The 15,000-nt window shown below is 44.8% G+C and overlaps 1 protein-coding gene across 2 annotated transcripts in view; it reads left to right on the top strand.

The window, feature by feature from the left end:
- The window catches only part of ephb4b (eph receptor B4b), a 31,468-nt gene extending 30,771 nt beyond the window's left edge, over positions 1-697 (top strand). For both annotated transcript variants that reach the window (XM_079848349.1, XM_079848348.1), the window contains exon 17: positions 1-697. This exon is cut by the window's left edge and continues 237 nt beyond it. The gene's annotated coding sequence lies outside the window, so the exon portion shown is untranslated.
- The last annotated feature ends 14,303 nt before the right edge of the window (positions 698-15,000 follow it).

Below are 15,000 nucleotides of genomic sequence, written 5' to 3'. Positions count from 1 at the left end.
ATGGATTTTTCCCGCTGGTCTCAGGACCGTCTCACTCTCATGAAGAGAGTTACTTCTACAGGAAACACGGGACGTTGGAATATGACGTGTCACTGTTGCCGTGCATTATGGGAGTTTAATCGGATCTTCACATTGAAGGTTCATTATAATTATTATTTTTATTATAATGTGAGATTATTTTGTAATTATTTTGTACGTATCAAAACAGCACAAATAATGAACGAATGTTTGTTTAGCCAAAGTACTGTGGGAGCTGTCAATCAAACTGATTGTAAACCGTGTGACCAATCACATTAAAGACTCATGCTGGCCCCTCCCACCGAGAGCTATTCAAGTCTTGTTTTGTTGGTTTCATTGTACGTCCAGCATTATTACAGGCTCTTGAAGACAAACACTAAAGTATTTTGCTGTTACAATGAAACATCAGTAATAAACAGACCAACAATCTTAAAAAGAGCTTGTATGATTTAAAACATCAGTGTTCAGTTATCATGAACTAAAACTATTGAACATTTGATTACTTGAAAATAACATTTACTGAAAGAAAAAAAGAAACTTCAGCTTCCAAGGCAACATTTTCACATAATTTTCATTAAGTTTATATTTGACTCAATAAACTAAAACTTAATAAAAACTGTATGGAAATATAATAAAAACGAATAAAAATTACAATAAAACAACTGAATTACTAAAACTTTAAAATTACAATGAGAACAGAAAATGTGAACTAGAAAGCAAATTTAACCGCCTGGTGCTGCTCGCATGTTGGTCACAAATCACTGTGTGTGTGTGTTTGTGTGTGTCAAGTGAGGCGTGTCAGTCTGTCTCTGTTCACGCAAATACATTTTTATTCATTTGATAAGACAAACACAGTTTGTGTGTAATTCAGGATAATCAGATTGTGAAAGGTGTGTGTGTGTGTGTGTGTGTGTGTGTTTGTACGGGTCTGATAAGTGACGTGTCTTCTAGAGAACTGAATAGCAGTTACAGAGACGTTTAGGACTTATGGACCGTTTTTCAAGTCGTGAAGTAGCGACAGATCTTTTCTTCTGTATTGTGTTGAATATCCGAGTGAAATGGATTATTGTAAAAGAAAATATGTAGGGCGGGACTTCTGTGCATCGATTATGGATTAGCATGCATTTAGAAAATAAATGGTGAATTTTCATTTCATGCCGATTTAAAACCCCTCTATGTGTTGCGGGTCAATTTGAGCCACTTTCGATTTTTAAAATGCTTGAAAATTTTGTTAAATTATTTATGTCTTCTTGAAATTTTGACTCTTTCTCATTTAGGGTCATGAATGTGCATGCAAATTTTTGACACGCATGTGTTTTGGAAAGGTGGTACAAATTTTGGTTAAATTGATTGTGTTTGGGGTCAAATTAAGCCTCATTGGTTTCCATGCAATTCACCAAAATGAACACTTTGAAAAACAGCCAGTCAGAAAACCTTCATAGTAGCTTGTCAAAACTAAAATAGGAAGTGCACAAGAATTTAAGACTTGTTTTTGAATGACAGATCCTAGTAATGACATGTAGATGGAGGAGAGAAGCGGTCCCAGCACTGAGCCCTGAGGCACTCCAGTAGCTGGATGATAACAGTGATGGGATAAACCATGTTTCTGAATGACAGATCTAGTGATGTCATGTAGATGGAGAAGAGAAGTGGTCCCAGCACTGAGCCCTGAGGCACTCCAGTAGCTAGATGATAACAGTGATGGGATAAACCATGTTTCTGAATGACAGATCTAGTGATGACATGTAGATGGAGAAGAGAAGCGGTCCCAGCACTGAGCCCTGAGGCACTCCAGTAGCTAGATGATAACAGTGATGGGATAAACCATGTTTCTGAATGACAGATCTAGTGATGACATGTAGATGTAGAAGAGAAGCGGTCCCAGCACTGAGCCTTGAGGCACTCCAGTAGCTAGATGATAACAGTGATGGGATAAACCATGTTTCTGAATGACAGATCCTAGAGATGACATGTAGATGGAGAAGAGAAGTGGTACCAGCACTGAGCCCTGAGGCACTCCAGTAGCTAGATGATAGCAGTGATGTGATAAACCATGTTTCTGAATGACAGATCTAGTGATGACATGTAGATGGAGAAGAGAAGCGGTCCCAGCACTGAGCCTTGAGGCACTCCAGTAGCTAGATGATAACAGTGATGGGATAAACCATGTTTCTGAATGACAGATCCTAGAGATGACATGTAGATGGAGAAGAGAAGTGGTACCAGCACTGAGCCCTGAGGCACTCCAGTAGCTAGATGATAACAGTGATGGGATAAACCATGTTTCTGAATGACAGATCTAGTGATGACATGTAGATGTAGAAGAGAAGTGGTCCCAGCACTGAGCCCTGAGGCACTCCAGTAGCTAGATGATAACAGTGATGGGATAAACCATGTTTCTGAATGACAGATCTAGTGATGACATGTAGATGGAGAAGAGAAGCGGTCCCAGCACTGAGCCCTGAGGCACTCCAGTAGCTAGATGATAACAGTGATGGGATAAACCATGTTTCTGAATGACAGATCTAGTGAAGACATGTAGATGGAGAAGAGAAGTGGTCCCAGCACTGAGCCCTGAGGCACTCCAGTAGCTAGATGATAGCAGTGATGGGAAAAACCATGTTTCTGAATGACAGATCTAGTGATGACATGTAGATGGAGAAGAGAAGCGGTCCCAGCACTGAGCCCTGAGGCACTCCAGTAGCTAGATGATAACAGTGATGGGATAAACCATGTTTCTGAATGACAGATCTAGTGATGACATGTAGATGGAGAAGAGAAGCGGTCCCAGCACTGAGCCTTGAGGCACTCCAGTAGCTAGATGATAACAGTGATGGGATAAACCATGTTTCTGAATGACAGATCTAGTGATGACATGTAGATGGAGAAGAGAAGCGGTCCCAGCACTGAGCCCTGAGGCACTCCAGTAGCTAGATGATAACAGTGATGGGATAAACCATGTTTCTGAATGACAGATCTAGTGAAGACATGTAGATGGAGAAGAGAAGTGGTCCCAGCACTGAGCCCTGAGGCACTCCAGTAGCTAGATGATAGCAGTGATGGGAAAAACCATGTTTCTGAATGACAGATCTAGTGATGACATGTAGATGGAGAAGAGAAGTGGTCCCAGCACTGAGCCCTGAGGCACTCCAGTAGCTAGATGATAGCAGTGATGGGAAAAACCATGTTTCTGAATGACAGATCTAGTGATGACATGTAGATGGAGAAGAGAAGCGGTCCCAGCACTGAGCCCTGAGGCACTCCAGTAGCTAGATGATAGCAGTGATGGGAAAAACCATGTTTCTGAATGACAGATCTAGTGATGACATGTAGATGGAGAAGAGAAGCGGTCCCAGCACTGAGCCCTGAGGCACTCCAGTAGCTAGATGATAACAGTGATGGGAAAAGCCATGTTTCTGAATGACAGATCTAGTGATGACATGTAGATGGAGAAGAGAAGTGGTCCCAGCACTGAGCCTTGAGGCACTCCAGTAGCTAGATGATAACAGTGATGGGAAAAACCATGTTTCTGAATGACAGATCTAGTGATGACATGTAGATGGAGAAGAGAAGCGGTCCCAGCACTGAGCCCTGAGGCACTCCAGTAGCTAGATGATAGCAGTGATGGGATAAACCATGTTTCTGAATGACAGATCTAGTGATGACATGTAGATGGAGAAGAGAAGTGGTCCCAGCACTGAGCCCTGAGGCACTCCAGTAGCTAGATGATAACAGTGATGGGATAAACCATGTTTCTGAATGACAGATCTAGTGATGACATGTAGATGGAGAAGAGAAGTGGTCCCAGCACTGAGCCCTGAGGCACTCCAGTAGCTAGATGATAGCAGTGATGGGAAAAGCCATTTTTCTGAATGACAGATCTAGTGATGACATGTAGATGGAGAAGAGAAGTGGTCCCAGCACTGAGCCTTGAGGCACTCCAGTAGCTAGATGATAACAGTGATGGGATAAACCATGTTTCTGAATGACAGATCTAGTGATGACATGTAGATGGAGAAGAGAAGTGGTCCCAGCACTGAGCCCTGAGGCACTCCAGTAGCTAGATGATAACAGTGATGGGATAAACCATGTTTCTGAATGACAGATCTAGTGATGACATGTAGATGGAGAAGAGAAGTGGTCCCAGCACTGAGCCCTTAGGCACTCCAGTAGCTAGATGATAGCAGTGATGGGAAAAGCCATTTTTCTGAATGACAGATCTAGTGATGACATGTAGATGGAGAAGAGAAGCGGTCCCAGCACTGAGCCCTGAGGCACTCCAGTAGCTAGATGATAGCAGTGATGGGAAAAGCCATGTTTCTGAATGACAGATCTAGTGATGACATGTAGATGGAGAAGAGAAGTGGTCCCAGCACTGAGCCCTGAGGCACTCCAGTAGCTAGATGATAGCAGTGATGGGATAAACCATGTTTCTGAATGACAGATCTAGTGATGACATGTAGATGGAGAAGAGAAGCGGTCCCAGCACTGAGCCCTGAGGCACTCCAGTAGCTAGATGATAACAGTGATGGGAAAAGCCATTTTTCTGAATGACAGATCTAGTGATGACATGTAGATGGAGAAGAGAAGCGGTCCCAGCACTGAGCCCTGAGGCACTCCAGTAGCTAGATGATAACAGTGATGGGAAAAGCCATTTTTCTGAATGACAGATCTAGTGATGACATGTAGATGGAGAAGAGAAGCGGTCCCAGCACTGAGCCCTGAGGCACTCCAGTAGCTAGATGATAGCAGTGATGGGAAAAGCCATTTTTCTGAATGACAGATCTAGTGATGACATGTAGATGGAGAAGAGAAGCGGTCCCAGCACTGAGCCCTGAGGCACTCCAGTAGCTAGATGATAACAGTGATGGGATAAACCATGTTTCTGAATGACAGATCTAGTGATGACATGTAGATGGAGAAGAGAAGCGGTCCCAGCACTGAGCCCTGAGGCACTCCAGTAGCTAGATGATAACAGTGATGGGATAAACCATGTTTCTGAATGACAGATCTAGTGATGCCATGTAGATGGAGAAGAGAAGCGGTCCCAGCACTGAGCCCTGAGGCACTCCAGTAGCTAGATGATACCAGTGATGGGAAAAAACATGTTTCTGAATGACAGATCTAGTGATGACATGTAGATGGAGAAGAGAAGCGGTCCCAGCACTGAGCCCTGAGGCACTCCAGTAGCTAGATGATAACAGTGATGGGATAAACCATGTTTCTGAATGACAGATCTAGTGATGACATGTAGATGGAGAAGAGAAGTGGTCCCAGCACTGAGCCCTGAGGCACTCCAGTAGCTAGATGATAGCAGTGATGGGAAAACCCATGTTTCTGAATGACAGATCTAGTGAAGACATGTAGATGGAGAAGAGAAGCGGTCCCAGCACTGAGCCCTGAGGCACTCCAGTAGCTAGATGATAACAGTGATGGGATAAACCATGTTTCTGAATGACAGATCTAGTGATGACATGTAGATGGAGAAGAGAAGTGGTCCCAGCACTGAGCCCTGAGGCACTCCAGTAGCTAGATGATAGCAGTGATGGGAAAAGCCATGTTTCTGAATGACAGATCTAGTGATGACATGTAGATGGAGAAGAGAAGCGGTCCCAGCACTGAGCCCTGAGGCACTCCAGTAGCTAGATGATAACAGTGATGGGATAAACCATGTTTCTGAATGACAGATCTAGTGATGACATGTAGATGGAGAAGAGAAGTGGTCCCAGCACTGAGCCCTGAGGCACTCCAGTAGCTAGATGATAGCAGTGATGGGAAAAGCCATGTTTCTGAATGACAGATCTAGTGATGACATGTAGATGGAGAAGAGAAGCGGTCCCAGCACTGAGCCCTGAGGCACTCCAGTAGCTAGATGATAACAGTGATGGGATAAACCATGTTTCTGAATGACAGATCTAGTGATGACATGTAGATGGAGAAGAGAAGTGGTCCCAGCACTGAGCCCTGAGGCACTCCAGTAGCTAGATGATAGCAGTGATGGGAAAAGCCATGTTTCTGAATGACAGATCTAGTGATGACATGTAGATGGAGAAGAGAAGCGGTCCCAGCACTGAGCCCTGAGGCACTCCAGTAGCTAGATGATAGCAGTGATGGGATAAACCATGTTTCTGAATGACAGATCTAGTGATGACATGTAGATGGAGAAGAGAAGTGGTCCCAGCACTGAGCCCTGAGGCACTCCAGTAGCTAGATGATAACAGTGATGGGATAAACCATGTTTCTGAATGACAGATCTAGTGATGACATGTAGATGGAGAAGAGAAGAGGTCCCAGCACTGAGCCCTGAGGCACTCCAGTAGCTAGATGATAGCAGTGATGGGAAAAGCCATGTTTCTGAATGACAGATCTAGTGATGACATGTAGATGGAGAAGAGAAGTGGTCCCAGCACTGAGCCCTGAGGCACTCCAGTAGCTAGATGATAGCAGTGATGGGAAAACCCATGTTTCTGAATGACAGATCTAGTGATGACATGTAGATGGAGAAGAGAAGCGGTCCCAGCACTGAGCCCTGAGGCACTCCAGTAGCTAGATGATAACAGTGATGGGATAAACCATGTTTCTGAATGACAGATCTAGTGATGACATGTAGATGGAGAAGAGAAGAGGTCCCAGCACTGAGCCCTGAGGCACTCCAGTAGCTAGATGATAACAGTGATGGGAAAAACCATGTTTCTGAATGACAGATCTAGTGATGACATGTAGATGGAGAAGAGAAGTGGTCCGAGCACTGAGCCCTGAGGCACTCCAGTAGCTAGATGATAGCAGTGATGGGAAAAACCATGTTTCTGAATGACAGATCTAGTGATGACATGTAGATGGAGAAGAGAAGAGGTCCCAGCACTGAGCCCTGAGGCACTCCAGTAGCTAGATGATAACAGTGATGGGATAAACCATATTTCTGAATGACAGATCTAGTGATGACATGTAGATGGAGAAGAGAAGCGGTCCCAGCACTGAGCCCTGAGGCACTCCAGTAGCTAGATGATAACAGTGATGGGATAAACCATATTTCTGAATGACAGATCTAGTGATGACATGTAGACGGAGAAGAGAAGTGGTCCCAGCACTGAGCCCTGAGGCACTCCAGTAGCTAGATGATAACAGTGATGGGAAAAACCATGTTTCTGAATGACAGATCTAGTGATGACATGTAGATGGAGAAGAGAAGCGGTCCCAGCACTGAGCCCTGAGGCACTCCAGTAGCTAGATGATAGCAGTGATGGGATAAACCATGTTTCTGAATGACAGACACTAGTGATGAAATGTAGATGGAGAAGAGAAGCGGTCCCAGCACTGAGCCCTGAGGCACTCCAGTAGCTAGATGATAACAGTGATGGGATAAACCATGTTTCTGAATGACAGATCTAGTGATGACATGTAGATGGAGAAGAGAAGCGGTCCCAGCACTGAGCCCTGAGGCACTCCAGTAGCTAGATGATAGCAGTGATGGGATAAACCATGTTTCTGAATGACAGATCTAGTGATGACATGTAGATGGAGAAGAGAAGCGGTCCCAGCACTGAGCCCTGAGGCACTCCAGTAGCTAGATGATAACAGTGATGGGATAAACCATGTTTCTGAATGACAGATCTAGTGATGACATGTAGATGGAGAAGAGAAGTGGTCCGAGCACTGAGCCCTGAGGCACTCCAGTAGCTAGATGATAGCAGTGATGGGAAAAACCATGTTTCTGAATGACAGATCTAGTGATGACGTAGATGGAGAAGAGAAGAGGTCCCAGCACTGAGCCCTGAGGCACTCCAGTAGCTAGATGATAACAGTGATGGGAAAAACCGTGTTTCTGAATGACAGATCTAGTGATGACATGTAGATGGAGAAGAGAAGCGGTCCCAGCACTGAGCCCTGAGGCACTCCAGTAGCTAGATGATAGCAGTGATGGGAAAAACCATGTTTCTGAATGACAGATCTAGTGATGACGTAGATGGAGAAGAGAAGAGGTCCCAGCACTGAGCCCTGAGGCACTCCAGTAGCTAGATGATAACAGTGATGGGATAAACCATATTTCTGAATGACAGATCTAGTGATGACATGTAGATGGAGAAGAGAAGCGGTCCCAGCACTGAGCCCTGAGGCACTCCAGTAGCTAGATGATAACAGTGATGGGATAAACCATATTTCTGAATGACAGATCTAGTGATGACATGTAGATGGAGAAGAGAAGCGGTCCCAGCACTGAGCCCTGAGGCACTCCAGTAGCTGGATGATAGCAGTGATGGGAAAAAACATGTTTCTGAATGACAGATCTAGTGATGACATGTAGATGGAGAAGAGAAGCGGTCCCAGCACTGAGCCCTGAGGCACTCCAGTAGCTAGATGATAGCAGTGATGGGATAAACCATGTTTCTGAATGACAGACACTAGTGATGAAATGTAGATGGAGAAGAGAAGCGGTCCCAGCACTGAGCCCTGAGGCACTCCAGTAGCTAGATGATAACAGTGATGGGATAAACCATGTTTCTGAATGACAGATCTAGTGATGACATGTAGATGGAGAAGAGAAGCGGTCCCAGCACTGAGCCCTGAGGCACTACAGTAGCTAGATGATAGCAGTGATGGGAAAAACCATGTTTCTGAATGACAGATCTAGTGATGACATGTAGATGGAGAAGAGAAGCGGTCCCAGCACTGAGCCCTGAGGCACTCCAGTAGCTAGATGATAGCAGTGATGGGATAAACCATGTTTCTGAATGACAGATCTAGTGATGACATGTAGATGGAGAAGAGAAGCGGTCCCAGCACTGAGCCCTGAGGCACTCCAGTAGCTAGATGATAGCAGTGATGGGATAAACCATGTTTCTGAATGACAGATCTAGTGATGACATGTAGATGGAGAAGAGAAGCGGTCCCAGCACTGAGCCCTGAGGCACTCCAGTAGCTAGATGATAGCAGTGATGGGATAAACCATGTTTCTGAATGACAGATCTAGTGATGACATGTAGATGGAGAAGAGAAGTGGTCCCAGCACTGAGCCCTGAGGCACTCCAGTAGCTAGATGATAGCAGTGATGGGAAAAACCATGTTTCTGAATGACAGATCTAGTGATGACATGTAGATGGAGAAGAGAAGCGGTCCCAGCACTGAGCCCTGAGGCACTCCAGTAGCTAGATGTTGGTCTTAGACACCTCACCTCTCCACGACACCTTGAAGGACCTACTGACAGATCCAGCAAAATATGCTGAATTAAACATTTTTATTTTACATAAAATACATATTTTACAATATAAAATGGCCTCTAAAATTGCTAGAAAATCAAAGCCATATGTCTAAGCAAGTTCTGTTCCAAGTTTAAAGGTAAAATGAATAGAGTTCACGGTAACACAATCTCCAGTTTTAAAACAGGATGAATTTTGAGTGTTTAAGCTTTAGAATGATGGAAAAAGCAGGATACTGACAGTTAACAGGCTATATTTCTCACATATTATATTTTTTAATCTCTGACAAGCTACAATAGACTTTTGCTTTCTTTTTTTTAAAAGATAAATCTAATGTTTTTCATTGTCAAATTGCATGGAAACCAAAGGGGGTCAATTTGACCCGCAACACAAATGGAGTGACCAGACTTATCAACACAACGAAGGGTTTTAAAGGGGATTCCAATCATCAGCCACATAGAACTGAAACACAGACAGTTGTGAGTGATTCATCATAAAGATCTTACAGGAAGTGCTTGGTTTTCGGTGAATTACAAACAGACATCATGTTCCTATCAGTGTTTGATTGACAGCCATACAGAAGCAGATGGAAGCGGATTCAATGACGTCAGTGTGAACTGAAAACTGAAGTCAGTTCTCTTCTGTAACCAGTGACAGATGGGAAATGAAGACTGAATGGATGTTCCTGCTGCTTTCAATCCCTCGTTAAATATTTCTTAATTTCTAAATAAGGAATAAGGGGAATATAAATACACCAGAGTGAACATAAAACATCCCATCATGCTGCGAGATACAGTTACAGTCCGTCTGTCGTGTTTATGTTCTCAGATTATTTTTTAATATCAGTCGGATGTTCTGACACTTCGGGTTTATGTTACAGAGTCAAAAAGAAACAAAGTCGAGGTTTGATTATTGTACAGGGTTTAAATTCATGATGGATTTTGATGTGTGTTTGTGTGTTTTGGAGACTCGCGTCTCATTTTGTGATGATGATAAAAATTCCGTTGATCTTAGCTCATCTGATCTGTGAATCAAATTCTCTTTTGTTATTTAAGGGCACGCATGTATATTGTGCATCCACTGCAACACTGTGTGTGTGTGTGTGTGTGTGTGTGTGTGTGTGTGTGTGTGTGTGTGTGTGTGTGTGTGTGTGTGTGTGTGTGTGTGTGTGTGAGAATGTAAATGGATGAGCGTATGGAAAGATTGGAGAGACAGACAGGCAGAGACGGACACATGGAGGTTTGCAGTGGTAATTGAAAACTGCTGTTGAAACCACAAAGTCGTGTTTGACATGAAGAGAGACTGTTTGAACCGTGACTGTGTGTGTGTGTGTGTGTGAGAGAGAGAGAGAGAGAGAGAGAGAGGGATTCCATTCTCCTCACTCCCCACTTGACCTCTAACCTCGACTGCCTGTGAAACCCTTTGGTTTCACACCCCACAGTGTGTGTGTGTGTGTGTGTGTGTGTGTGTGTGTGTGTGTGTGTGTGTGTGTGTGTGTGTGTGTGTGTGTGTGTGTGTGTGTGTGTGTGTGTTTCTGGAGCGTGTCAGAATCAATCACACATAGTTCTCTTAAACAGATCTGACAGTCACGCAATGCAGCAAATACACACACACTCACACACACAAAAACATTTCTTCCTCTTCAGTAGGTCTGGAACACACACGCACACGCTGCTGTTGGTCAGTTAACCTCACATTCATTGGTTAACAGCTGTCAGGGTCGGGTTAGTTAACCCTAGAGGTCGTGACCTCTGATGTCACTGCAGCAGACAGTGTGGAAGAATTTCTGTCACTCATAACTCACAATAAACAGATGGTAAAATAAATTCTATCCGGTCATCTAGAATGCCACCAGCTGCACTAGCATAAGAAAGGCAGAAGTTTTCAATACAAATATTTAGTGTTTATTGAAATTATACATTTTTTAATCAATGATGCCGTCAGTAACGCAAGTGTTGCGTGAGGATCGAAAGCTTTGCTGTGCTATTTAAACAAACACTTGTCCAGAAAACACGATAAAGACTGTGGAAATCTAAAGGTCAGTGCTAGATCACCATCTCTTATGAGATATTGTAAATAATCAGGGCTTGACATGAACACCCGCCAAATTTCAGCAGTGGCGTGTAACGCAGTCACTCCTACTAGCCTCTTTGGCGGGTTGAATTTTATATAATATACATTTCCAATCGTAGTTTTTTAAAAAGACATCTGAAATAATAAACTAAGTGAAATCTAGTGTTGGCTCGTGAAACATCCAGTGCTCTCCTGGTCTACTGGGGAAGTCCTGAAGTGGGGCGATCATTGTTTTCCCAACTGTGTTCCTGATTTCACCATGTCACCTCAAGTCAAGTCTACTTCACTGGATTCCACCTCCGTTAAAGCCCGGTAGAACAGCCATCAGTTGACATCCCAGACGTTACGCCCCTTCAGGGATTTATTCCTGCTACTACCACACAGACCATGGCAAGATCTGTCCACTTTTCATACCTGAACAGAAGGCCGTGGAGGAGTTCATCCAGGAGGCCCCTGATCAAGGATACATCTGTCCCTCGAGGCTTGAGGCATCCGTGGCTGGCCCATACCCACCTCCATAAAAGAACTCCAACACTTCCTTGGCTTCGCAAACTTCTACCATCGATTTATCCAGAACTGCTTCTCCATAACCCAACCATGCTCCAGTCTTCTGAAAGGCAGGCCCAAGTCTCAGTCAGCCACCGAATCCATGCAATCTCAAGAATGCTTTTTCCAGAGCACCGCTCCTCATCCATCCAGACCTACGTAAGCCATTAATCGTGGGAGTGGATGCCTCCACCACAGGGGTAGAAGCGGTGCTCTCACAGCAGCAGGGCAAACCTTCCAAAACCCCATGCACCTTCTTTTCCGAGAAGCTCACCCCGGTGGAAAGAAACTATGACATCGGCAACCGTGAACTCCTCGCCTTCAAACTTACCCTTGAAGAGTGGAGGCACTGGATAGAGGTGGTTAACCATCCATTCACTGTGTTAACCGACCACGAGAACTTGAAGTATCTGGGAGAGGCAAAAAGACTCAATCACCAACGAGCTGTTCTTCACTAGATTCAATTTCACCATCTCCAGCCGCCCTGGGTCACTGAACACCAAAGCAGACGCCCTTTCTCGAAGTCACTCTCCTGATGTGCCCTCCAGCCTTCGTTAGTCCCATCCAATGGGTATTAACAGAACAAATTGCCAATGATAGTGCCTCTGAAGCGGTTCCCCTGGGTTATCCAACTGACCATACATACGTATGTTCCCAGAACCCAACGCATCCACCTTTTCAGCTCTGTTCACTCTTCAGTGGGCACCCAGGGGCCAATCAAACTCTTGCTAAAAGATTGCTTCTGGTGGCCAGGCTTGGCACAAGATTTGAGATTTGTGCAAGGATGTCAGGAATGCTGCATCTCAACAACCCCACATCACCTACCAGCTGCAACCTCCTCCTACTGGCCGCGCCATGGTCACACCTAGGAGTGGACTTCGTAAGCCTCCATTGGACGGTAACACCTGTATCCTTGTAATTGACCGTTACTGTTGCTATGTCCGACAAGCCATGCCACACAGTAAAAAATACATCACGGAGCAAAGAGGACACTGACTGACTGACTGACAGGACAGACCTTTGGTCACCAGAACTCCTGGAACCAGCTCCTCACCTGGGCCGAGTACGCCCAAAACTCCCTCAAACATCCATCCACCGGTCTGACCCGTTTCAGGGCGTAACTCTGCGACCAGCCCCCCCATTGTTCCCGTGTTCCAGGGAAACTTCGGATGCTCCAGCTGTAGAGCCAGCGAGTCTGGGAAACTACACACCATCATCTTCAGAGGGCAGTGCTCAGGCAGAAGAGTCACGCTGATGCCCGGCGGACCGAACCTACAACCTACCAACATGGGCAGAAACTGTGGCTCTCAACAAGTGCCTGTCCTGCAAGAAATTAAGTCCCAGATACACTGGGCCCTTCACCATCCTCCATCAAGCAAACCCGGTCACATACAATCTACAACTCCCTGCACACTACAGAATTCACTCCACCTTCCATGTATCACTCCTGAAACCTCACCACCCCTCTGTTTCTTCTTGCTCCCCACAGCCTGGTCCCGTGGAGGAACCCCCACCTTCCGCTCTTCGTGGAGAATGGCACCATCTACACTGTCCTATGAAATATTGACTCCCGGCAGCGTGTCGTCTGGAATATCTAGTGGACTGGGAAGGCTACGGCCCAGAAGAACTCTCATGGTTATCTAGAAATGACATCTTAGATCTTACACTACACACAAGTAGTCATCCCACTCGTCCTGCCCCTCGTGGAAGACTGGACTTCCCCAGACTCCACCCTCACTCCAGCACAGCGTTCCCCATCTCCAGAGTACTAATCGCCTGCACCTGTTCCCGATCTCCAGATTTAAGCACACACTTCAGGGTGCGTTTTGGCCCTGTTTACACGAGAACTCTCGCGGGTGAAAACGTAAAAATATTTTATCAGATGTGCCTTTCGTTTAGACGGCGACGGCATTTTGGGGGCTTAAAAACGCAAAAAAGTGAAACCACCCTCCAGAGTGGAAATCTTAAAAACTCTCCACCGTCGCGTTCCCGTCTGAAGGGTAAAAACGCAAAAGTCTGCTAGACAGTGAAGGTTGTACGCAGGCGCGCGGACTTGGTGTTGTTGTGTGGCAGTGCTTCACATTGCCACCTAGCCGCCTGGAGTGCATACTACATCGAATTTCACACACTTTTGCGTCACCATATGCACGCAGATTTCCCCCCATAACGCTCGTCTAAACGCAGAATAAAAAGTGATAACGCAACGCCACTTTTGCGTTTTCTCTTCAGATCGTTTCCGTGTAAACATAGCCTTAATCGACAACAAAATGCTTAAAAGAGAAGTTTTCCTTTGAGTTTTCCGCATACAGACGACGGCATTGTCAAAACGACCCCCATTCACACGGATCCGCGAAAACGGCTGAAAACGCTGTATTCTGCTGCCAGGCCAGTAGATGGCGAGGAAACACTATAGGCTGAACACGTAACACGCATTTGCATGACGTCATCGTCTTCAGAGATTCACGTTTTCGTTGTTTACATGGAGAATGTTTTCAAAAGTTTGCGTTTTCAGGCGCCCAAAACGCTGTTGTCGTGTAAACAAACGGCCAAAACGCATAAAATGTTTTACGTGTTTAGTTGAAAACGGTGTCTTGTAAACACCATCAGTTGCATTTATTGTCCGGTCTCATTACGGACTACGGACTCTCTATCCGAAAGGACCTCACATGTGTTACCCCAGCGCTTCCTAATCGCGGTGTTCCTCGTTATTCTCCTCCGCTACTCCTGAGAATCTCCGATCCGTTATCCGTCACCGTCGTCATGTTCACTGGACTTCACCTTCTCTCCTCGGATTCAGCCGTCACGATCTCCCACAACACCCGCCGAGATAAGAGACAGGAGAGGTTGTGTTCGTTCCTCTGCTGCAGTCAACTCACGGATAAACGTCAGCACTTCTCTTTACGCACCATTACCGTAACAAAAAGGCAATCATATATAATAGTAATATGATATTGAAAAATAATTTAATTTACTTAATTTAATCCCAAAATTTATGCAAAATGTGTTTATTGTGTATATATATATATATAAATTTTTTTTTTTGTATAATACATTTTGTTCTTAGATATTAGTATTATTCAAAAACATACACATTTTTAACTGAGCAAATATTGACATAGAGGGTTTTGTTTTTATCATCACTGAGATACTATTATAGTTTTTATTTTTA

The sequence above is a fragment of the Squalius cephalus genome (genome assembly GCF_949319135.1).
Source record: "Squalius cephalus genome assembly, chromosome: 18".
In the NCBI taxonomy this organism is placed as follows: Eukaryota; Metazoa; Chordata; class Actinopteri; order Cypriniformes; family Leuciscidae; genus Squalius; species Squalius cephalus.
The sequence above is the reverse complement of the archived record's forward strand: the minus strand, read 5'-3'. Positions and strand labels throughout refer to the sequence as shown.